The 26410-nt window shown below is 43.1% G+C and overlaps 1 long non-coding RNA gene and 1 pseudogene across 1 annotated transcript in view; one reads left to right on the top strand and one right to left on the bottom strand.

The window, feature by feature from the left end:
- The window catches only part of LOC135704239 (uncharacterized), a 456675-nt gene that overhangs the window by 262887 nt on the left and 167378 nt on the right, over positions 1-26410 (top strand). The window lies entirely within an intron of this gene.
- Positions 1866-24724, bottom strand: LOC135704172 (uncharacterized; annotated as a pseudogene).

Below are 26410 nucleotides of genomic sequence, written 5' to 3'. Positions count from 1 at the left end.
CAACGAAAAGACCGTGACTTCCTGAACAACTTTGCCAAAGACATTTACTCTCTATCTGGTCAGGATCTATTGATGTATCACATGCGAGAACTTAACATGTATACGAGCGCTACCTAGTGGAAAGATTCTGAACTACTGTTCACCAGCGAAAAGGTTATGATCTCCTGAACAAGTTTTCCGAAGACAGTAACTTTCTATCTGGTCAGGATGTCGAAATATTTTATATGAAAATTTCACGCGTATACTAGCGCCGCGTAGTGAGAAAAATCTGAACTACTGTCCACCAGCCAAAAAAGTATTGACTCCTTGAACAAGTTTGCCGAAGACAGTAACTTTTTATCTGCTCAGGATCTCGAGCTATTGTATATGCAAAAATTGTACGTATATACTAGCGCCACGTAGTGAGAATTTTCTGAACTACTCCACCATGTTGCTTTATTTGAGCATTATCTGGAAAAGCAATAATTTGAAAACTCCTTGATAAGCGGCAGCGAAAAAATTGGCTCGAATATCCGGGTGATTAGATTGGATTTTTTTACAAGCTTCCGAAAAATCGAGTCTAACCTCTAATAATTTAGGGTAAAGGGTAGATTGATTCCATTAGAGTACGGCAGTGTGAAAATTGAACAGAAATTGAAATTGAGCGAAGGGCCATTAATGCGACTAATCATACCATACCAATCAACCTTCGCTCAATTTGAACTTCTGTTCAATTTTCACACTGCCGTGCTCTAACGGAACTATCAATCTATCCTCTTCAGAATTATCTCTAGTTGGAATCCAAAATGGCGGCGTACGTTTATAATATAAAGAGCGAGAGAAGGATTAGTAATTTCCATTTAATTCCACTACATTGTGGAGACTTCTTCAGTGTCTTGTACTAATACTCGACTGAAGAAAACATCGCATTTTACCGAATATATATATACCCAGGTACGTTTACACTTAGAAGTTAGGTAAACTTAAATTTAATTTCCTGTAGAAGCTGGTACTCCACTGCTTACTCGTTGATGTGTCCTAGGCAGGCATGGGAAATCATTTGTATTCATTTCGTACATTCATTTACATTCATTTGCCCCTAACTTTTTTCATTAACAGAATTGCACAAAATGATGTATATGTAGAGCTTTTGTAGGTTTTGCTATTAGCTACAATTTTTGACAAGAACTCAAATCCGTATCTCTTATGGATGACGAACCAGCGCAAACAGAATCCACTACTGTTTGTAACGAGTAACGAGTTCTGCTCGTTCTAATTCGTGATGCATAAGAGATACAGATTTGAGCAACGGGCAAAAGTTGTAGCTAATAACAAAACCTACTAAAGCTCTATACATCATTTTGCGAAATGCTGCTGATGAAAAAAGTTAGAGGCAAATGAATGTAAATGAATGCATGAAATGAATGTAAATGATACAGAGTGGAAGAGTCTGCATCCTATGAATCATGTGGTGGAAGGCGGCCATTTTCTGCTGGAACTAATGGTTGGAAGTATAGGGGCTAACTCTTTTGGTGCTTGTTGGTTTCCTGTAAATTTCGCATTCAAGCCAAGAAGACGATGACGATTCCCTGATGACTAGAAGATCGAAAATGCGAGTTTCCCGCCTTTTTCTACCTCGGGAGTGAATATGATATCCTTGTTGTGAAAATCCGCCGATATTAGTTATTGTTCAACTTACCCGTGCAGCAGCTGAATCCAAAAATGACCTTTCACCAACTGTCAGGAAATGTGTATGAAAAGTCATGACCTACCTAGTTATTATCCATCTCATATCTTCCCTCTCCATTGGTATAAAAGTTATAAGAAGTATTTTTAAACAATAATTAATGATAATGAATAACTGAATCTTGATCCATCGCTTCCTGTTACCTCAATCCCAGGTCCCGCAGCATAGCCTTTACCTGGTGCTTGATGATCGGTGTGCCATCCGCCGAGTGCAACTCGCGTCCTGTAATGATGAACAGTTCTTTGAACTGCTACGTCCGGTGGGTCAGCTTTCTGGCGGGCTCTGTTAGGAAAATCTCTAAACACTGCAGCGCTTCCTCCGAGTGTAGATAGTGCAAATCCAACACGTCCACATTGTTCAGCGTCAGCTTGTGCACCTCCATGATGGCATTCGAGGCCTTACTGCTGTAATATCGATTTTGGTTCGATGAAGCCGGCATTCCGTGCCTTCTCGTGGCATTCGTTTTTCAGTTCCTGGTGGTCCGGGGATATATTGCGGCATTCTTCGGTCGTTTTCAGGTGAAGATAGATGTCGTCTTCGCTGGATGACGGTGCCTGCTCGACCGTTGGAGGCGGCGTCGTTGAGGACGAAGAAAGTGGTTTCTGTTTTTCGGCTTCGGCTCGCTTCATAAGGGCTTCCCGTTCACGGGTGATTTGGTTTCTCAGCTCTTCCGGAATGGAATTGTTTAGGACGGTTATAGTGTTGCTGAATTTGTGGGCATGTAGAATTTCTGCCAGGACTTTCTCGTCAATGATAGGATACATTTCGGCTAGCTTTTGACGAGTCATATGCTAGGCCAGATCTTGCGGAGCTTGCTTAGCCCAGCCGTTGATTTCGCTTCGGTACGCCGTTAGGGCGTACTCCATTTCCATAATGCCGTTCAGGTTGGGGGAATCCTCGATGGTCTTCTTGAACAAAACGGGATACTTTTCCTTCGCTTCCATTTGCTGTGCCAATCGAGCATCTTTTTTCATAAAATCTTGTGTTCCCCCTGCAGTTGTACATGGAATCCAAGAACGACAGATACAACTGTTCTGCCATTTCGGTAGACGTGAAAACCTTTGTTCGTTCATTGGTTAGTTCGTCTAAGCAGATGGCACCCGAGCCGTGCTTATCCTTGAAAGTGGCGTGTAGCTGGCTTATGAGATTAATCCCCAACGTCACTTCCAGCATTTCGGGATCGTTTTGCAAATCTTCCGCTTTGTCTTTTCTTTTCGTTGTGTTCCGGGATGATTTCGAGCTGACGGTAGACCGATCGATTTCATAGCCCCCTCCACCACCACCACTACCGGAGGAATCACCGGAAGGCACTTGCGATACCATTGCGAGTAGGCCGCTAACCGCACCGGCTTCCAAATTATCCGCTGTCTCGAATTCGTATGCCTTTTGCTGTTCTAGCAACAGATTTGCTGTCCTATAACCGTGCCCATTGCTGTTCTCGAACAAATCCCACAGATACTGGACCGCAATCTGGGGATAGAGGATGCAAATTTCCGAGAAGCTAGTGTTTTCATTTTTGCATCCTCATCTGTGCCTGACCAGAGCAATCCTTTTCTTTTCCGATTTTTTTCTTTTCGATGGGCTTGACCGGCGTCACACCTGTGAAAATTCGTCCTCACTCGTTTTCTCAGAACGGCCGTCCCGGTCGCGTTCTCTCCTGTGGCTTTGCCACGGCGGCGAGGAGACGATTTTTGCAAATCCGTCCTCACTCACATTCAGAACGGCCGTCCCGGTCGCGTTCTTATCCTGTGGCCGTGCCACCACGAGAAGACAATTTTCCGCAAATCCGTCCTCACTCGTTTTCTCAGAACAGCCATCCCGGTCGCGTTCAAATTTCTAATTTTCCTAGTTTCCAAGTGGGTGATTTGCCCTTTATTACCTTTCGGTGGTCTCCAAGATTCCAGGTTTGTCTCCTAGCAGGATCGCCAGAAATGTGAAAATCCGCCGATATTACTTATGGGCAAATCACCCCCGACGCAGCTAATTATAGTTCAACTTACCCATGCATCAGCTGAATCCAAAAATGACCTTTCACCAACTGTCAGGAAATGTGTATGAAAAGTCATGACCTACCTAGTTATTATCCATCTCATATTTGTGAATTCTGTTGATCTCATCTAAAATTTGTGGAAAGGCTTCCCGTTTAACTATGCTGAACATATCATCAACAAACCTCCACCACCGGTTTGGTAATAGTCCTTTCTCCTTCAGGATTGTCTTCAAGTTGGCCATGAAAAGTTCACAGAGGAAGAGGGAGGGGGTTTCCCATTGGGGCTCTGCTGGTAGAAGTTACCTTGGAAAGAGAAGTAGTTCTCTTCCATACAAAGGTACGTCCGAAGCTTGTTTCTCCATGCTGCATAGGGTTAACTACCCCATTTTCGGCCTATTAAGCACAACCCGCACTTAGTCCTTCTTTATCTAGCGCAGTTTAACACCAAACGGAATGGTATTATTACTGATGGCTTTCAAATGTATTTACCTTTCCGTACGTACCATAAGATTTGATAAAGAGGAAACCAATCGTTGAGATATTGTCAAAAGTCTAACACTGCTTCTTGACGCCAAACTCGGCCTACGGATTCTAAACTCGGCCTAACGCATTGAAACGCCAATGAATTCACTTCGGCCTATCGGATGAAGATAAAAATTGATTCGGTCGGAGCGCTTCTTTTGTTTTTGGAAATAATGCGTGCAAACCTTCATATCACGCGTTCTCATTGACTTCGTTCGGTAGCTTATTAACTAATGTATCGTGCCAAAAGCATAATTGACTTGTTAACTCTGAAATAATGGATTAATTTGATGTTTTCTGCTCGATAGGCCCAAAACGGGCGATTAGGCCGAAGTAGTTCTCTACCCTACTGTCGTTGTGTTAATAGTCAGTCCTTCAAATGGTTGATCGCTTCCTTGACCGGTACTCTGGGAAAAAGGGCTGTGACGTCGCAAGATACCATGATCTCGTCCTCGTTGCTGGGCGTTACTAACTGCTTTACTCCTGAACTGATTGGGCAAACTTTGGAACTCTGTGACTAGCCACTTCACTAGTTTGTGGGTGGGGGAACCAACTGCAGACACGATCTCTCGCATTTCATTCCTCGGTTTGTGGACTTTGTGGAGAGCTTTGATCCTGGGTAGAATGGGATTGGATTCCCGTAAACGACCTGCTACATCTCCTAATATTGATTTGCACTCCTTCAGTGCTTTCTCCACGCGTTTCAATATGTTCTGTAAGGGGTCTACTCGAAGCCGTCTTTACGGTCCGTTGTTAATCTTCGTTGTCATCTGATTGTCGTAATCCAAGGACGTTCATGATAAAAACCGCGTTGCCCTTATCTGCTTTCACATAGTATACTGCTTAACTTTTCAGCTCCTGTACAATCCGAATTTCCTTTTCGCTGGTGCGACTTTGTTCCTGTCCGTCCTTGATTATGTTCGATGTGATAGTCCTGGCCGTATTCTGTGATGATGTTGGAAGTATCTTGATAATCGCTGTCTCTACGTCAATGATGATCTGCTCCACGTCTGGCTTGGTTGTAACCGCGTATCCTAGCCCCTTGTTGAGGTGTGTCAATTGTTCTTCCGTGAATGCGGTCGTCGATCGGTTGACAACCAACCCGTTGAGTTTTGACGTCTACACGTCGTTCTTGATCAAAAAAAAAACTCATATTTATTGGGTATTTGACAGTTTTTTCTAAAACCATCAGCCACCATTGGAATTCAAAGTGGCGTCCAACATCTATTTTCGGCCTCTACACGTCGTCCCCGTTCGGAAAATACACAAGGTAGGGTATTTGATACTATTTCTAAAACAGATTGCAATCAGGCAGTGGACATCGAATTTTTACATCTACACGTTGCCCTCGTTCTGAAAATATCCATTCTGTTAGGTATTTCACAGTTTTATTTTTCTAAAACCAATGGCCGCCATCTTAGAATTCAAAAATAAATTTTCAAACGCCTTACGTCGTCTTCGTTCCGGAAATACCCTTGATTTGTTTTCCGTCGATCTTGATTTCCGTGCTGAGCACCAATGCTACCGACGCCAGGGAGGCAGCTCCCACACCTGGGCCCTATCTATCGACCCATCAACTCATGAACCGGGGACCAACGGCTTTACTTCCCTTCCTAAGGAATGCGTGATCATATATGTTATACCTCAGAACATCCCGGCGGCGCCGACTGGGATTGAACCCAGGCCTGCTGGGGTGAGAGGTAATCACGCTTATCCCTACACCACCGGCACCACTGACCGGAAATACCCTTATTGTATGGTATTTGACAGTTTTCTGTAGAAAACCGATGGCTGCCATTTTGGATTCCAAATTTCACAGAGACTTATCTCCAATTCGTAAAAAGTTGGGTTACTGAGTGAGTGAAGTCTACGAGTAACATTTCACTCGATTTTCCTCATTTTTTTTAGTAGAAAATCGATTAAAATTTAACTCAGTCAGTGAGTAACCCCACTTTGCATGACTTTAATTGAAATCTGATTCAAACGTGAGTCGATCTCATCGGCCATGGACGGAAACTTTCTGTCAACCACCCTACTTAACCATCCTCTGCTTTACAACCACTGAAAGCTGCCCATCCCAAGGAGGGTAATTATTTACAATGTCGGTGTTTGGTTTAATGATGTTACTATCCTCATTCCATTTAATAGTTAACACACATTTACGATCCTCTCGACACTCTCGAATTCCCACCCAAATAAAGTTATATTAGTTTCCAAACAACACACCTCTCACAGCATGGGAGCACCTCCACGCCCCTAGATGCATTCGTCCAAAAATGTAGACCCCGAACTTTCTTCCACCATTGCTGCCCCCCCCCCCCTCACTCTGGCTAACATTAATCTAATTAAAATACTGTTATAAAATGAACTTTGTCAGACTCGTGGAATGATGAAATCGCACACGTGGGAGGGGAGGGCGCGGGTGCGGAGGAAAAACAAACACAAAATTATGCTGAATGGGAATTTGGAAAATTAGCTCGCGCTCTGCGGGACTCCTGCGGAAGGTGTAGGAGGCCGGCAACACTGCTGATTAAACCCAATCAACTTTGAGTTTCGTTCACTCAAATTCGCAGAAACGTAGATTACTCATAGACTCAGTAGAATTTTTATGGATTTTCAGGGAAAAACTTTTCGAATATGCGAGTAAAATTTTCCTCACACTCGAGCAGATTTTTACTCAATCTATGAGTTTTGAGTCGATCTCATCGGTCGTGAAGGCGCGTGCACTCATTCAATGCACACGCTCGAATAGATTCCTATGTGTGCGCAGTTTTGGAATGTTTTGAATTGCGATGCACTGCTACTAGGTACTGTGGCAATTATTCGTACTAAAAATGGCAGACGCGCGCCAGAAGTCAATATGCAAATTAAAACGATAATCACATATTTCATTAGCATATGGCAAACATAGTGCACCCGGTTCCCATGGTACGGTGAGAGTCAGAGTGTTTGTCGTTGTTGGTGGAATGGTTTTGGAAATTGCTCCAATTAGTGAGTGATTCCGGGAGCTTCACCAAGCCGTTAAATGAGCGAGAGACAGGGAACGTAATTATATGCTGTTTACTATTCATCCGTTATTACGGCATGCCTGATTGAGATTTGAACTATTTCAGTAATGCCGAGAATGAAGTTATTTTTTGGCGATATAATTTCAATATTCAAATTCCTATGCTAAAGTGTGGGGGTCCTGTGCCTGGACTGCAAGCAGCCCGAGATTCTGTCGCAAATAACCTCCCATGTTCCAGCTATCCAGTTCCATCCGGGAAGTTTGTGTGAATGTGTGCCAAATGAGAACGATTTTCCAATGTTTGATTATTCATTCCCGAAATCCCTCCTCCCACCAGTCTCCTCGTTGGAACACAAAAGTGCATGCTTGATGTTTGTACGACCGTCGCGTGCAATGCAGCAATATTTATTTTCTTCTTCAGTTGCGATCCGATGTGAAATGCTCTTTATTAGTAGCACGGGGGTGTGGGATAATCCCATCTTTTATTGCGTGTGATGACACGCTGCTGCTGCTGCTGATGCTGCGATATGCATCGACGTGTGTTTGTTTGGATGAAATTTTCCGAATGCGACAATTTTTCTGACCCCTCACCCCTCCACCTTAAAATTATCGACGAGCACACTTTTCCAAGCGACTGCTGCCGCGTTTTGTTTGTTTATTTGTTTGCACCGGTTAATTCATTTTGAATTATGCAAAGTGAATGGAGCGTGAAATTTTCGTGGGTGCCACAGAAATTTGCGTCCGGTTGCGGCTCAGAATGCCTGGATAAATAAAATATATACCGAAGTTGCGGGAAGAAAAATTTCGATTAAATATGCCATCATTCCGGTAGGGATTTATCGATAATTGCCAATTGAAATTTTCGGGATTAACGCTCTATGAAAATAATTGAAATTTTAAGAGCCGAGTTCGTCAGTTAATGATCAGGCTCAGGATCATTGAATCACTCGCACGAACGCTACTGAATAAAAATCATCGTTGGTCATCGCGGATACTTATATCTCGATGAACATTTCAAATGGTCCTATCTGCTTTAATCGATTCTCTTCATCGACTTTCTCTAGTGATAAGAACTGCTATGCAAAAAGGTTTCGCGCTAATTTTACCACATAGTTTGATAAATGAGGTTCTTATCTAGCGTCCAAACGTCAAATACAACAGAGAAAGGTTTTGAAGCTAAGCTATTAACAAAAGAGAAAGTCGATGAAGAGAATCGATCAATGCAGATAGGACCTTTTGAAATGTTTATCTAGATATGCAGGTTAACTCGGAACGAACAGATGCAGAACAAACAGGTGAGAACCTGGAAGAAGGAGAAAAATAAAGGCTGACTTAAAGTAAATTGGCACGCCCCTCGCGCGCCGCTAGCACGCCTCTAGTGTTGGGATTAAAGTGGTTTGTTGGCACTTCTATTGACGAATCCAACATAAACTCATGCGCAGGTGGTGACAGGAATAAGCACTATCCGACGGTGATCAGTTAGTGACAGCTCATGGAAAATTAATTATATTTATAGAAAATTGTTAAATTAACGTGCTAGATTGTGTAAATGTGCTACTAAGATGAATGAATCTTATACAAAACCTAAAAAACTGGTTGTGATATGAGTTCACCTTAAAATAAAAATTACTAAAAAAATGCACCAGACAAAAGAGTTCACCAAAAATTTATTTTAAGTCGGCTTTTCTAGAAACTTTCAGGGAATGAACTAATACATATGGATTATGTTTCGGCATAATTACTTTATTCAATTTCCTTTCCAACGCTGACAGCCCGCACCTTTCCCTTAAGACCCCTCATTACATTTTGTGCAATGGTGGAGCCGACCTTTTAAATCACTTTCATCCATTCTTTCTTCAACTTCAGCTCGTTCTTAAACTCCTTGGACGATTTTCGAACTTTGGCCTTCATTATGGCCCAAAATCTTTCCACCGGACGAACGTCTGGTGAATTTGGGGGGTTGGCGGTTTTTGGTACAAAAACAACGTTATTGTCTCTGTACCAATCCAACGTCGATCGCGCGTAATGGCATAATGCCAGGTCCGGCCAAAATAATATCTCGCCTCCGTGGGACCACAGGAAGGGCAACAGACGCTTCTGGAGGCACTCGGTGCAGTAAATTTCGCTGTTGATGGTACCCATTGTGATGTACGGTTTACTCAGTTTACCGCATTGGCATATGGCCTGCCAGAGCAAGTATTTTTAGGCGAATTTGTCCACTTTCTTCTTCCTTATGTCTTACGGAACATTAAACCGTGATTTGGCAACGTAGAACTCCAGCCCCGGTATTTGCTTTGCATCTGCCTTGATGTAGGTTTCGTCATCCATAACCACACACATCGGTTTCGTTAACCACTCTCGATACAGCTTCCTTGCGCGGGATTTGGCCGGTTGTGTTTGGTTGATCACGCCGGTTCGGTGCCTTCCGGACCTTGAATACACGAAGCCCAGCTCGTTTCATGGTTTGCTGAACGAATCAGGCGGAACACTTTGCCTTCAGAGCCACGTCGTGAATCGAAAGGTTCGGATTACGCTTGAAATAATCCAGTACCTTCCGGGCCTTCACAGGGTCAGCTATCTTCGATTTTCTTCCACTTCCAGGCCGCCGCTCGGTCGTCTGGAACTCCTTAAACGATTTTACCACGCGAGACACAGTTGTATGGGTGATTCCCAGTTGTCTTCCGATCCATCTCATGGTCGCAGTCAGATTTTCCATGACGGCGCGCAAAATTCTCCGGCGATTTTCTTTTTTGTTTCGGTGACATCTCAATAACCACTGAAACGATTGTTATGAAATTTTGCACATGTAAACAATTCACTCCAAACTAGTTATACCCAGATTTTCATCAATTTTTACCCACGGATAAAAAAGTTTCACACGGATAAAAATGGTGCATTTTTTTTCGAGTAAAAGCCTTAGTTTTCAAATATAATTGAAAAAAAAAACATGCTGAGGTTATAGACATGGTTATGTTAACAGCCATACCACATCGATTCAAATTTAATATAAATATATGAGCCCCTTGTAAAATGTATTCCGATGGCAGGCACCCGATGCTGGCTGTTGGTTTAATCTGGTAGGATTGTATTCGGATACGATTTGCAGCCATCAATTGAATCATGCAGGAATTTAATTGGTTTGATAATGTATGTTCCACGATTTTTTTTTTTTCAATAAATAAGCAATAGTTACCATTCTGATCAACGCTACTTTTTTCAACCCTCGGTTACTCGCGCCAACTTTTGTAACACGAGTACTCGCGCGTTGTAATTTGTGCAGCAGTGAGAGTTTTCCATTGCCATTGCCAAAGACTTCACGGATATCTATTGTCCACTTTCTTCTTCCTTATGTCTTACGGAACATTAAACCGTGATTTGGCAACGTAGAACTCCAGCCCCGGTATCTGCCTTGCGTCTGCCTTGATGTAGGTTTCGTCATCCATAACCACACACATCGGTTTCGTTAACCACTCTCGATACAGCTTCCTTGCGCGGGATTTGACCGCCGTGTTTTGTTGATCACGCCGGTTTGGTGCCTTCCAGACTTTGATTACTCGAAACCCAGCTCATTTCATGGTTTGCTGGACGAACCAGGCGGAACACTTTGCCGTCAGAGCCGTGTCGCGAATCGAAAGGTTCGGATTACGCTTGAAATAATCCAACACCTTCCGGGCCTTCACAGGGTCAGCTGTTTTCGATTTTCTTCCACTTCCAGCCCGCCGCTCGGTCGTCTGGGACTCCTCAAACGATTTTACCACCCGAGACACAGTTGTATGGGTGATTCCCAGTTGTCTTCCGATCCATCTCATGGTCGCAGTCAGATTTTCCATGACGGCGCGCAAAATTCTCCGGCGATTTTCTTTTTTGTTTCGGTGACATCTCAATAACCACTGAAACGATTGTTATGAAATTTTGCACATGTAAACAATTCACTCCAAACTAGTTATACCCAGATTTTCATCAATTTTTACCCACGGATAAAAAAGTTTCACACGGATAAAAATGGTGCATTTTTTTTCGAGTAAAAGCCTTAGTTTTCAAATATAATTGAAAAAAAAAAACATGCTGAGGTTATAGACATGGTTATGTTAACAGCCATACCACATCGATTCAAATTTAATATAAATATATGAGCCCCTTGTAAAATGTATTCCGATGGCAGGCACCCGATGCTGGCTGTTGGTTTAATCTGGTAGGATTGTATTCGGATACGATTTGCAGCCATCAATTGAATCATGCAGGAATTTAATTGGTTTGATAATGTATGTTCCACGATTTTTTTTTTTTCAATAAATAAGCAATAGTTACCATTCTGATCAACGCTACTTTTTTCAACCCTCGGTTACTCGCGCCAACTTTTGTAACACGAGTACTCGCGCGTTGTAATTTGTGCAGCAGTGAGAGTTTTCCATTGCCATTGCCAAAGACTTCACGGATATCTACTGCCTTAAATCGTTGTACTGCTCCTTGTCTCGTTCCATATTAGAATACTGCTCGGTTGTCTGGACTCCTAACTACAACAACGGTGTCGAAAGGGTTGAGTCTGTTCAGCAACGGTTCCTGAGATATGTGCTACGTAAACTGCCGTGGACGGATCCCTTCCGATTGCCTAGCTACGAAAGTCGTTTGCAACTGATCCATCTGGAGCGCCTGTCGGTCCGAAGAGATACAGCAAGGGCGTTGCTAATTACGGATATTTGGCAAGGACGCACCGATTGCCCTGTCCTCCTTGAGCAAATTGACATCAATGTTCAACCCCGAGCCCTACGGAATAATTCAATGCTGCGCCTGCCCATACAGCGAACTAATTATTGCATGTTCGGCGCAATCGTTGGTTTACAGATACTCGTCAATAGGGTCTCCACACTGTTTGATTTTGAACTGACTCGCCAGCTGCTTCGCCGGAGGTTTAGTTCGTTTTTTTCTAGATCAATTTAGTTTGTTTAGTATTGTTCCTTTTTTTACGAGATGACTATCTATGTAGTTATTGATGTTTTGTTTTAGTACTTTGCATGTTTAGTTTAAGTTACATCATTGGGGCAAATAACGCCTGTTGATGTTCAGTCATATAAATAAATAAATAAAGACGATTTCGTACGGATTGTGATGTCAGTTGAATGGCAAACTCGCTTTCAATCTGTTTTGCAATTTTCGGAGCTGATAGTCCCCGTTCATCCGCAAACATAAGGGCAAAGTCATCTTTTGGCCCGATTTGGACAGCTGCCACTACTCCAAGGTGGTTCTGGAGTGGTATGCTGCCAACATGATCGATTTTGTCGCCAAGGTAATGAACCTTCCGAATCGCCCGGAATTTCGACCAATCGAAAAAAACTGGGCAATTTCAAAGCAGCGACTTCGACGAAGCGACGGGGCATTCAAGGACATCCAACAAATGCGGCCAAAATGGAAGAAATGCGCTGATTCCGTGTCCGTTTCCACTGTGCGGGCGCTGATGCGCTCCAGGTTCAAACGATCGTCGTTCGATGTAAAGGGCTCGGTTGTGATGTAAAGGGCTCGGTGGCCTAGGGGTGACCGTTGTTGCTTAGTGACAAAAAATCAAGGGCTCTATCTACTGACTCTATGGGGTCGCATCGATTTGTTTGATACTCTATAAATTCGATTTATCAAATCATTGGCTAAGACGTATTATTACCTACTATTTGCCCTTATTAAGAAACGCTGTGGAAACCTTATTTCTTAATAATCTCCTTACACGTAGCAATTCCAAGAGCACAAATATTGGCTCTCACGAAACATACTACAAGGAAACTGGAAGTTAACGTTTGCTGCAGTGCAGCAAATAGGGGGTTCGATTTTTATGACTGGTGTCCAGGCATGGAAAATCATTTGCATTCATTTCGTGCATTCATTTACATTCATTTGCCCCTAACTTTTTTCATCAACAGAATTCCGCAAAATAGTGAGCTTTTGTAGGTTTTGTTATTAACTACAACTTTTTAAAAAAAAATCAAATCCGTATCTCTTATGTATGACGAACCAGAGCGAACAGAAGCCACTACTGTTTTTCAGTGAATGTATTTTACATTCACTGAAAAACAGTAACAAGTTCTGCCCACTCTAATTCGTGATGCATTAGAGATACAGATTTGAGTTACGATCAAAAGTTGTAGCTAATAACAAAACCTACTAAAGCTCTATACATCATTTTGCGGAATGCTGTTGATGAAAAAAGTTTAGTGGCAAATGAATGTAAATGATTGCATGAAATGAATGTAAATGATTTTCCATGCCTGGTGGTGTCGCAACAGTTTCCAAGATTTGTGCTCTGGAAAACTATCATAACGGCTCTCTTTGGATTCTTCAAGGAATCACCTTTCTGTGGTGCTCATGGAAGTGCAGATGATTTTTAGCTTCCAATAAAATTAATATCACGCAAATAATTTCTTTCGCTCGCCATAATTGACGTGCATTCGGACTTGGCCAAAATACATGACATCATCAACACTAGCTCTTTTTAGATGTACGCTACTCATATGTGCCATGTATCAGAAATGTGTGAAATTACTGCTGATAGTTTCTAAAACAGAGCTGCAACCACAGGTGGTCAATCAAACTCATGTTTTATCAAATTCGTCAGCGGCCAACCCGGTTCACTCGCTCAAAGTCAATATGTTCTCGAAATGTTGTGACCCAATTTCTCATTATTCGTTTAGCGGTTGTCCCGATGCCATCTTTTAGAACACACATTGCCGATTGTTCCGTTCAAAACATTCCTCATTCTATACCTATATTTAACCTCATTCTAAACGAGAAAAACTGTCCCCACGTTCCAAAATCCAAAACCAATCCACAAAATGAGCAAAGAAAAAACCCTCAATTTAACATCTCCTTTCAAACCTTCCCTTATCGAAAATGCGGGCAGTGGACTAACACGCTAAAATAAAAGTCCTTTTTTCCCCAACGAACAAATGACCCTGTCAGGACACTTGAAGGAAGCAATTTTCTTTTGGCGAATGTTTTAGATTTCCCCGCACAGGAAACAGAGCAAAAAATTGGACACGACACCAAAATGCAATGGCATATTTCTTTCCCTTTTCGGTGCTAGTCCACCTTCATATCGTTGTCAACGTTGCTCCAGGGCCCGGAACCAAAAAAAAATGCAGCGGTGTTGGGGTGAGAACATTCGACACTCTCGACTCCACTTTTTCGATGTTATTTTAGACCGCATAGTGGGCGCCACTAACTATATGGCAGGTTGAGCGAATTTAAACGCTGTTGGATGTGGTCTTCGTTGTTTGATGGTGGTCAAGCATTTAATCTGAGGAAATGTGGAACAGGTTAGGACAAAATATAGATATTTCAAGGAAGTGACACCGCTCAAATTCTTAAGCTTTAATTCTTTTGCTCATGTTACCGTAAGCATTAATTCAGCAATGTTATATCACTTCTGATTTTTGGTAGTATTTAATCGGCATTATTACAACACTTCGATGTGTGAAGGCAAACTGGCAATTTTTGAAAAATCATAGCTCAATCATTTATTGACAAATTTCAAATTCATTTTTCAAACATTGCCCATTTTTCGTAACACATTCTACCGGAGGCATCGTGTTCGAAGTGTTAAGAATTAACAAGGAATCACAATAATAAAATCATGTATAGGTACTGTACCTGAACTGTACAAAACTACGATGGGCTATACTGATAAGATCTCATTGCTCTAAAATTAAATTTGTAGCTACTATACGACTTTAAAACATTTTTTAAACGAAAACTGATCTTTTCATGCTTAGAACATTCCAAACTATAGCAGCAAACTGAAATTAATCATTTTACGGGCAATATTTCAACCCATGAAACAAAAAGCTAATCTTCACTCCGAAACTTGACTTTTGCTCCATTTGTTTCCGGGTATTTTTTTTTTCTTGTTCTGCCCCTTCCGAGATCAAGGGTTCTGCTTTTTTTCTTCCCTAAAGCGCAACCCTGCACATGCTTCCATTAGTGGCGAGCGCCTGCCATGGCGCAGGGAAATTTATGGCTTATCTGATTATGGTTCACCTTCCGGTGGAGATCTCCAGGCTTCTGGCCATTGTCTTTCACGCGCTGGCGAGCATTTCCCATTTACCGAGAAAAAAAAACCTGCAAAGTGCAGGTGCAAAATTCGTTTAACCTTGCACCTTTCCACCACATAAGCGCCGGGATTTGGCAGCTAGGGAATTAGATTGGTTGGAATGTGCAACTGCAGTTTGCCGCTCGATGGACGGATATTTCTGCGTCACAAATTTTCGAGGGAAATGTATTTTTCGAGCTCCATAACAGCAGATTTGTGGGATTTTTTTACCCCCCTTGCAACGGATTAATTGAATTCGACAAATTCAATCACCTGTTTGTTTCCACTCGATTCGATATCTATGCAAATGAATCTCGCAGCGTTCGGTGGAGCAAAAAGTGCGATATTCAGTGGGGTGGAAATTTGTCAAGGATCCAATTTGGATTCACACTGATAGGGAAAATGGAATCACATGGGTGGTGCAAACAAAAAAAATAATCCTATTAATTCTATGCACATGCATTTTAGAATGCAAGCTCTCTGATTGACGCTGCAGTGTGATATTTTCCAACTTCAACTGATTTTTGGTGCAGAAGTTGAAAACAATGTATTCTTATTCTGTAGGGTTCTTGTTTTTGCATGCTGTATACTCAGTTCAAAAGGAAATTGATCATTAATTTTCGATCTTTTTGAACCGGTTCTAAATAACACCATTTTGCGCATGAGCATGAGCATGAATGACTACCCGTGATTGTTACTCCGTTGTCATCAGATCTTCTGTAATTACACAGAGAACCAACTGACGATGCTAGGGACTAACATACATCCTCAATGTGTAAAAACTGGTGATCTCAAGCTTTATAATAAAGGGTGATACGGTCAAAATTTGGGTAAAGGGAAAACGCGTGTAAATCGGTGAAATCGTTTATTTAAAAAATCAAATTAAATTTCTTTTTCAAGTTCAATTAGTATAAAATTCAGGAAAAATATTCAGTTAGGCTTCCGCTTTTCCAAATCCGAATTGCCGGGCCTTACGCTTGACCCCTGCCATCAGATTTTTTACAGCCACCTTGTCCACCTTCTTCGCCGCAGAAAGCCAGTTTGCCTTGAACTGCTGCTCGCCCTTAGCAGTTTTTTTGGTCTTCTTTAGGTTCCGCTTGACAATAGCCCAGTATTTCTCAATTGGGCGGAGCTCTGACGTGTTGGGAGGGTTCTTGTCCTTGGGAACCACCTGCACGTTGTTGGCGGCGTATCACTCCATGGCCTTTTTACCGTAATGGCAAGATGCCAAATCCGGCCAAAACAGTACGGAACAACCGTGTTTCTTCAGGAAAGGCAGCAGACGTTTATTCAAACACTCTTTCACGTAAATTTCTTGGTTGACAGTCCCGGAAGCTATGAAAATGCTGCTTTTCAAGCCACAGGTACAGATGGCTTGCCAAACCAGATATTTCTTTGCGAACTTTGACAGTTTCATGTGCTTGAAAACATCTGCTACCTTTCCCCTTCCTTTTGCCGTATAAAACTCCTGTCCCGAAAGCTGCTTGTAGTCGGCTTTGACGTAGGTTTCGTCGTCCATTACCACGCAGTCAAACTTCGTCAGCATCGTCGTGTACAGCCTCCGGGATCGCGCTTTGGCCGTCGTATTTTGTTTATCATCGCGATTTGGAGTCACTACCTTCTTGTAAGTCGATAGTCCGGCTCGTTTTTTGGCTCGATGCACGGTTGTAGACGATACACCCAGCTTATTTGCGGCATCTCGGAGAGAGAGGTTAGGGTTTCGCTTGAAACTACCGGCAACTCTCTTTGTCGTCTCAGCGGCTTCCGGTTTTCGATTTCCCCCCGATCCAGACTTCCTGGCTGTCGACAAACGTTCCCCAAACACTTTAATTACATTTGTAACGGTTGATTTGGCAACTTTTAGCGATTTTGCCAACTTTGCGTGCGAGTAGCTTGGATTTTCGCGATGCGCGAGCAAAATTTTGATACGCTGCTCTTCTTGCTTGGACGGCATTTTGACAACTGAAGAGTGAATTCCAAAATCAAAATAGGAGCAACATTCTACACACACACACCTTCAAAATGAGGGGTGTTCAGGTTTTTTAAATGCAAAATTGAAAGAAATACGTCAAGTTGATATTGACCAAATTTTGACCGTATAACCCTTTAGACAATGCCAGCGTTGGCTGCGTCCAAATACTCGCTTTTTTGGAAGCCGAGAAATCCTTTGCGTTCCCACGCAAAATCACTAGGATGTAGGATAAAAGGGTCCGGTTTGTGACAGGGTTCTTTACAGACAAACGGTACGCTGAATCAAAGTGATTTGTTGATATTAAGAAAAAAACGTGACTACCCAAGTAACAATTTTGATTTTATGAGTATTCTGGAGACCATGATTTAGACTTGTAGCATGCTTTAAAACCTCGATAAAACTTGTAATGTTACTTGGGTATCGAATCTAGAATGTGACAGGGCCTGAGATTCAACCCATGATGTAATGCTCAGCAATCAAAAACGGTCGCTCTAAGGACACCAAGCCCATAATATCACATAAAACCACTAATGATGAAAGAAAGCGACTAGCGACTTCTCTGAAGCTCCCGCTGAACTTCCCTGAAGTTCCCGCTGAACTTCCCTGAAGTTCCCACTGAACTTCATGATGTTCCTTCTGAACTTCTCTGAAGTTCCCGCTGAATTTCTCTGAAGTTCCCGCTGAACTTCTCTGAAGTTTCCGTTGAACTTCTCTGAAGTTCCAGCTGAACTTCTCTAAATTTCTCGCTGAACTTCTCTGAAGTTCCCGCTGAACTTCTCTGAAGCTCCCGCTGCACTTCTCTGAAGTTCCTGCTAAAGTTCTCTGCAGTTACCGCTGAACTTTTCTGAAGCTCCCGCTGAACTTCTCTGAAGTTCCCGTTGAACTTCTCTTAAGTTCCTGCTAAAGTTCTCTGAAGTTCCCGCTGAACTTTTCTTAAGTTCCCGTTGAACTTCTTTAAGGTTCCCGTAGAACTTCTCTGCAGCTTCTGCTGAACTTCCCTGCATTTTCTGCTGAACTTCTCTGCAGTTTCTGCTGAACTTCTCTGAAATTCCCGCTGAACTTCTTTGAAGTTCCATCTGAACCTCTTTGAAGTTCCCGTTGAACTTCTCTGAAGTCCCTAACGAACTTCCCTGAAGTTCCTACTGACCTTCTCTAAAGTTTCCGCTGAACTTCTCTGAAATTCCCGCTGAACTTCTTTGTAGTTCCATCTGAACTTCTCTGAAGTTCCCGTTGAACTTCTTTAAGGTTCCCGTAGAACTTTTCTGCAGTTTCTGCTGAACTTCTCTGCAGTTTCTGCTGAACTTCTCTGCAGTTTCTGCTGAACTTCTCTGCAGTTTCTGCTGAACTTCTCTGTAATTCTCGCTGAACTTCTTTGAAGTTCCATCTGAACTTCTTTGAAGTTCCCGTTGAACTTCTCTGAAGTCCCTAATGAACTTCCCTGAAGTTTCCGCTGAACTTCTCTGAAATTCCCGCTGAACTTCTTTGAAGTTCCATCTGAACTTCTTTGAAGTTCCCGTTGAACTTCTCTGAAGTCCCTAATGAACTTCCCTGAAGTTCCTACTGAACTTCTCTGAAATTCCTGCTGAACTTCTTTGAAGTTCCATCTGAACTTCTTTGAAGTTCCATCTGAACTTCTTTGAAGTTCCCGCTGAACTTCTCTGAAGTTCATACTGAACTTCCCTGAAGTTCCTACTGAACTTCTCTGAAGTTCCCGTTGAACTTCTTTAAGGTTCCCTCAGAACTTCTCTGCAGTTTCTGCTGAACTTCTCTGCAGTTCCTGCTAAAGTTCTCTGAAGTTCCCGCTGAACTTTTCTGAAGTTCCCACTGAACTTCTCTGAAGTTCCCGTTGAACTTCTTTAAGGTTCCCGTAGAACTTCTCTGCAGTTTTTGCTGAACTTCTTTGCAGTTTCTGCTGAACTTCTCTGAAATTCCCGCTGAACTTCTTTGAAGTTCCCGCTGAACTTTTCTTAAATTCCTACTGAACTTCCCTGAAGCTCCTACTGAACTTCCCTGAAGCTCCTACTGAACTTCTCTGAAGTTTCCGACGAACTTCTCTGAGATTCCCACTGAACTTCTCTAAAGTTCCCGCTGAACTTATATGAAGTTCTCACTGAACTTCTATCAAGTTCCCCCTGAATATCCCTGAAGTTCCTGCTGAACTTCTCTGAAGTTCCCACTGAACTTTCTTGAAGTTGCCGCTGAACTTCTCTGAAGTTCCCGCTGAATTTCTCTGAAGTTCCCACTCAACTTCTATGAAGTTCCCGCTAAACTTCAGTGAATTTCACGCTGAAGTTCTCTGAAGTGCCCATTGAACTTCTCTAAGGTTCCCACTACACTTCTCCGAAGTTCCCACTGAACTTCTCTGAATTTCCCGCTGACATTCTCTGAATTTCCCGCTGACCTTCTCTGAAGTTCCCGCTGAACTTAAATGAAGTTCCTGCTGAACTTCTCTGAAGTTCTTGCTGAGGTTCTCTGAAGTGTCCGCTGAACTTCTTGGAAGTTCCTGATGAACTTCTCTAGGGTTCCCACTGAACTTCTTTGAAATTTCCGCTGAACTTCTCTAAAGTTCGCTCAGAACTTCTCTGAATTTCCTTCTGAACTTCTCTGAGGTTTCCGCGGCACTTTGCTGAAGTGCCCGCTGAACTTCTCTGAAGTTCCCGTTGAACTTCTCTTAAGCTCCTGCTAAAGTTCTCTGAAGTTCTCGCTGAACTTTTCTTAAGTTCCCACTGAACTTCTCTGAAGTTCCCGCTAAACTTCTTTAAGGTTCCCGCTGATTTTCTCTGCAGTTTCCGTAGAACTTCTCTGCAGTTCCCGCTGAACTTCTCTGAAGTTTCCGCTGAATTTCTCTGAATTTCCCGCTGACCTTTCTTTGAATTTCCCGCTGACCTTCTCTGAAGTTCCCGCTGAACTTATATGAAGTTCCTGCTGAACTTCTCTGAAGTTCTTGCTGAAGTTCTCTGAAGTATCCGCTGAACTTTTTTGAAGTTCCTGATGATCTTCTCTGAGGTTCCCACTGAACTTCTCTGAATTTCCCGCTGAACTTCTCTGAAGTTTTCACTGAATTTTTTTGAAGGTTCCACTGAACTTCTCTGAAATTCACGCTTCTTTAAAGTTAAAAATAAAACAGCAAAAATAGGTTATCCTCCATTTTATTTCACTTAATTAAGTTTTATTTAAGCATTCCGCTAACAACCCGATTTCATTAGTGGGCGCGGTGGTGTAGTAGTAAGCGTGATTAACTCTCACTCCAGCAGGCCTGGGTTCAATCCCAGTCGGCGCCGCCGTGATGTTCTGTGGCATAACATCTCTGATCACACCTTCCTTCGGAAGGGAAGTAACCGTTGGTCCCCGGTTCATGAGTTGATGGGTCAATAGGTAGGGTTAAGGTGTGGGAGCTGCCCCTCCTGGCGTCGGTAGTATTGGTGCTCATCACGGAAAACAAATCAAGGAAAAAAACAATTTCATTACTTCTCTGAAGTTCCCGCTAAATTTCTCTGAAGTTCCTACTGAACTTCTTTGAAGATCCCGCTGAAGTTCTCTGAACTTCCCGCTGAACTTATCTGAAGTTTCTTCTGAACTTCTCTGAAGTTCCTCCTGAGCTTCTTTCAAGCATCTTCTGAAATAATCTGAAGTTCCTTCTAAACTTCCCTGAAGATCTTTTTAAACTTTTTTGAAGTTCCTTCAGAACTTCCTTGAAGTTCCTTCTGAGCTTCTTCGAAGCTCATTCTGAACTTCTTTGAAGTTCCTTCTGAACTTTTTTGAAGTTCCTTCAGAACTTCCTTGAAGTCCCTTACGAACTACTCTGAAGTTTCTTCTAAACTTATTTGAAGATCCTTCCGAACTTCTCTGAACTTACTTCTGAACCTATCAACGCAAGGAACAATTATTTTATTTTATTGAAATGTTGTTCTACGAACGTCACAGCTTCAAAATCTGTTTAGATTTCAAATCGGACTTTCGCAACAATGTGACGTTCGTAGTTCAAAGTTCCTCACGATGAATCGTGGTCAAATTCATTTTTTTTTGTGCTGATTGATGCACCGAATATGAAAATGCAACTGCAACGGCAGTATTGAGAACTTACCTGAGTTCCACGAGAAATTCTCTAGTTCCCTGAATAATTCAGTAAAGTTCCATGAGTATTGTTTAAAGTCCACTGAGAACTTCTATTAAGTCTTGAAAAAGACTCTTCAGTTACTCAACAACTGCAACAAAGTTTTCTGGGTTGTTTTGTTTCTGATGTTTCAACTATACCATACTATTACTATAAAGTTTCCTTCGCTTATCTCAATTATCCCGAAAACTTCTATAAAGTTCTGTTTGCTTTACGAAATTTCTTGAAGAATGTTTCTGAAGTTTGTTGAAAAATGCATGAAAGTTCTCTGAGAATGCTGAGTATTTCCTTGAAGTTCTTTCACAACGTCTCTCAAGTTCCGTTCGAACATTTTTGAAGATCGCTCAGAAATTCTATAGCTTACCTAAATTTTCCCAAGAACATCTTTGGAGTTGTCGGAAATTTTTTTGGCAGTTTTCGGAGGACTTCTCTATTTTTATTTTATTTTTTATCTTAGTCACTTTAACACCCTTGGGTGATTCATGACTTGTCCGAAGATGAGATTTGAATACGTTACTTCAACGGTTCCCTGAGCCTCCCTGAATTTCCCCTAAAACTAACTTGTTGTTTCCTGAATAATTGCACCATATTTACTGAAAGCATTATTAAAGTTATCCGAACATTACTTAAGATTCCAAAGAACTAGGATGGATAGATAGTACCTCTTTCTTTTAATGTTTGAGAGGAATTCCTGGAGACAAGAGCCTTTCTCTAAAATACCCCGCCTGTTTGAAAGAGGAACTTTATTCGAAACCCTTCACTGCGACCTTCTCCCAGTTTAGCTACCAATTCACTCTGTATAAACATCCTCAAATCGAACGAACAATGCTAGCGATGGCCCGGGAAAATGCGACCTCCTTCCATCCCCGGCACCCCTGCCAAACATCCAAAGCTCAAATGAATATTTCATCTAAATTAAATAATGAAATTTCCTAGCACCAAAATATTTTATCACAATCAGCCACATCACATCGGGTGCTGCTTCACATCTCATCCTGGGGTCTCTGGAATCCTTCGAACTGCGGTGGCGCCTGAATAAACCGAAACGCTGAATGTGGCACTGTCGTCGGTCGTTCGGTCCTACGGTCCTTCGGCCCTGCCAATGCAGAATGGCGTTTGGTGCGGTCATCACCGACAATGATGATGTCGAATTATTTCCAGCCACACACTGTTGTTGGGGCTTCTTCTTCGGAAGGCACAAACTGACATTTAGGATCATAAAAATAGCACCAACGGGTATCGGTCCCTGTAGTGCGCACGTTGGCTGCTAAAAGTGTTTTCACATTGCAGTGCCATTCGTCCTCGGTGGCAGCAGGGCCTTCGGAGTGGACCACACATGCCTTGGAATTGCACTAGCGCTCCTGTCTGAACTCGGAATGCAATATATTTCGACGGGCTATTTTGGATTATTTTTTCGTTTTGTTTTTGCGATCTGCCCCGATTGCCCGAATAGTGATGGGATAGCGCGGTTGCTGTCGCTTCGTTGCACCCTACTGGAACTGGATATGGCCGGTGGTGATCTGATAAATATGCATTGCAGTCGGAGCAGAGCTTTTCACCCCTTTCGTGCTCTCACACGTTAACATGTGTGTGTGTGAGTGCTTCATTGGCTAGCTGGTCAGGGTGACTGAATGTGACGCGTTTGTCGTTGTTGTTCAACTGTGGCAGAGAGCAGTTTCCTGTCGGTTGCCAGAATCAGTGCGGGTGTGCCCAATGAAACTTGGTAATTAGTTTGCGTCGGATATGAATAAATTTAACTACACTTGTGGGCGGTGTTTATGAATTTGTCCGACGGGACTAATGATGATGCTCCGTTTTGGGGGACCACAAACATTTTTGTTGACAGCATTTTAAGTTGGCATGTTATTAAATAATGGAAAATATGAGTAATTTCAATAGATTTATGGGGACAAGAACGTTTAAGTGACTATAATAATAATAATAATAATAAAAAAAATAGATTTATGCTGCCCAGCTGATTCGCTATTCACATTCTTACACGCATACCAAACATGTATGACATTGAATGTAAGTTGCATTTTCTATCATCCTCCACAGCGTATGATATAAGTTGACCTCGCAGACGATGGTTTTTGTCATTTTTATTTCTGCATACGCTTTCGACTATACCAGCAAGCATTTTATTTAACACACTTGCCTCGACTCTCTCCAATTCCCGTTCAGAGCGATTCCAGGTAAATTCGCAAATCTATACATTTTCGTATTTTTTGTATGTATGTATGTGTGTGTGTATGCATTTTTTTTGCAAGGAGGAAACCTTCAAAAGGCCATCGTGCCATCGCTTGACGACTGGACGCACAGTCGCTGTGACACGGTAAAACCTCCTTGCTTGGACGCCTTGCCCTTTTTCCCCCGGAACCACTTGTCGTATTACTTTGGAGGGGGCCGTGCATTACGCACCTCACTTTACTTCAGTTAATTGGCGCTTCCAGTTCGCTGATCGTCTCTCCAATTTATGAGCCATTTAGCTCCCAGCGCCACGTTCTACTCGGTTATCCCCGGTGGTGGATTCAACCTACTCTGACGGAAAGTTCTCCTGGCTTCGGCTTTCAGTTCGCACTTGGGTGAGCACATTACTACTTTCTAGTTGGTCTTCTCGCCATTTTCGCTGCAGCGCTGACATGATCTGCGTTACTGCTCTGCTGACGGCGATAAGGGTGCCCTCCTCTCGACACATTTATTCGACCACGTGCTCTGGTGATTCTTCCACATTCCCAAACTCCGGACAGAAGGGTAACGTTGTGTGTCCGAATCGATGCAGGTACTTCCTGAAGCAGCCATGACCAGACAGGAACTGCGTCAAGTGGAAGTTGACTTCTCCATGCTTCCTGTTCACCCAGGTCAAAAGAGTCGGCATTAGCCTGTGTGTCCATCTACCGTTCTCTGCTGCATCCCACTCCTGCTGCCACTTAGCCATCGACACCGTTCTCACCATTTTTCGTACTCCTCTGGTTTCTCTCGTCATATAGCACTCGTAGTCCTCCGCCAAGGTGATGTCGATTGGGATCATACCGGCGATAACGCATACTGCCTCCATTGAAATGGTTCTGTACGCACTCACGACTCGCATCGCCATGAGCCGGAACGTACTCCTTTGGTTCTGGTTCGTTTTCAGCGCTTCAATCCAGGCTGGATCTCTGTACCTTAGTATCGATGAGGACTTACTGGCCAGAAGACGCCTCTTGCTGCTGTTTGGACCAGAATTGTTCGGCATCATTCTGGCTATTGCGTTGATGTCCTTCACCGCCTTCTCGCAAGCATATTCGATTTGGCTGTTAAAACTTAGTCGGTCGTCGATCATCGCTCCCAGATACTTCAGCAAGCGGTTCGAAACAATGGTGTGTGGTGATTTCTGCCCGCTGCACTGCTTTGCAGTTACTGACCAACATCACTTCTGTTTTGTGAAGGACTATCTGCAGCTTCGCTCCTTGCATCCAGTTACCAATCGTATCTCTCGCCACTTCTTCCAGCGTCTCACCGGTTACCGTCAAGACGACATCGTCCGCAAAGCCAACGATCTCAACTCCTTTGGGTAGCTTGAGCGTCACCACGCCATTGTACATTCCGTTCCACAGCGTGGGACCTAGAATGGAGCCTTGTGGAACTCCCGCCGTGATTCTAAGCGATTTCTGCCCCGTGTCTGTCACGTAGACCAGGACCCGATTCTGAAATTAATTACTTAGAATCCTGCAGAGGTACACACCAAAAAATTCTGAATTTTACTGGCGATGTAAACATCCATGCATGCAAACATTCATGCATGTAAACTTCCCACGTAAACAAGCAGCTTGCAAGAAATGTTGCAAACAAAAGTGGACAGTTGCATACAATATATGGAATATTGCATGACATGTCTCATAAATTTACACGATCTATAATCTAAACTTGTATGATATATGACGCTCCATTTATGTGCATCATAGTAACGGAAATGTACACTACTTTTTTTAAGCTGTGTAGTCTGGAACCCTCATTCTATGGAGCGCCTTGGCGATGGCCTCCCAGCTGGCGCTATTGAATGCATTCTTCACATAAATCGTAATCACGGCGCCGTAGCGATTTCCTCTCCGCTTCTGTTTGGAAGCTTTCTCGGCTCTGTTAATCACTGTCCGAATTGCATCCACCGTCGATCTCCCTTTCCAGCAAGCATATTGGCCTATACGATGCAGGATCCCCCAGCGGTTTTCCGGGCTTTGGCAACTGCACAATCTTTTGTACCTTCCACCTATCAGGGAACTGATCCTCGTCCAGACATTTCTGCAGCACTATCCTGAACATGTCCGGGAACTTCTGGATCGCCGCCTTCAACGCCACGTTGGGAATTCCATCCGGGCCGGGAGCTTTCTTTCCTTCAACCTTTTCGGAGACTTGTTCAACGTGGTCTCCATCTTCCTCGCCATATGGTGTAGGTGGCCAGGTCGTTGGGTCATGCTGAGGGAAAAGTCCCTCCAGGATGACTTTCAGCTTGTTGGGACACATTTCAATCGGCATCGTTGGACCTCTGATCTTCGCCATCGCGACTCGGTATGCGTTGCCCCAGGGGTTGGCATTAGCATCTCGGCACTGCTCCTTGAAACTATTTGACTTGCTCAGCTTTATCTTTCGTTTCAGTGCAGCCCTGGCCTCTCGGATCACCACCCTACGCTCCTCTCTGTCTGCTTCTGTTCTTGCTTTCTGAGCACGCCTTCTGGCTAGAAGACAAGGAGGGTGCTAATTTCCTCGTTCCACCAGTAAGCTGGACGCCACCTTTTCGTTGGTTCCAGTTTTCTCCGCATAGTTGTGTCACATGCCCTTGCTAATAATTCGGTCAACTCGTTCGCGCTTAGACCCGGGATGCTGTTGTCTACCCTTAAAACTTCGATGAAGAGGTCCTTATTGAATGCCTTCGTCTTCCATTTCCGCTGGCTTACTTTCGTCCTCCGCATTTCCACCGGTGTCCGTTCGCCGATACTGTACCGGATCGCCTGATGGTCACTATGGGTGTACT

The sequence above is a fragment of the Ochlerotatus camptorhynchus genome, unplaced genomic scaffold, assembly GCF_037179485.1.
Source record: "Ochlerotatus camptorhynchus isolate MF236.1 unplaced genomic scaffold, CSIRO-AGI_Acam_v1.1 ptg000232l, whole genome shotgun sequence".
Lineage (NCBI taxonomy): Eukaryota > Metazoa > Arthropoda > Insecta > Diptera > Culicidae > Ochlerotatus > Ochlerotatus camptorhynchus.
Note: the sequence above shows the minus strand (reverse complement) of the source record. Positions and strands in the feature narration are given on the sequence as shown.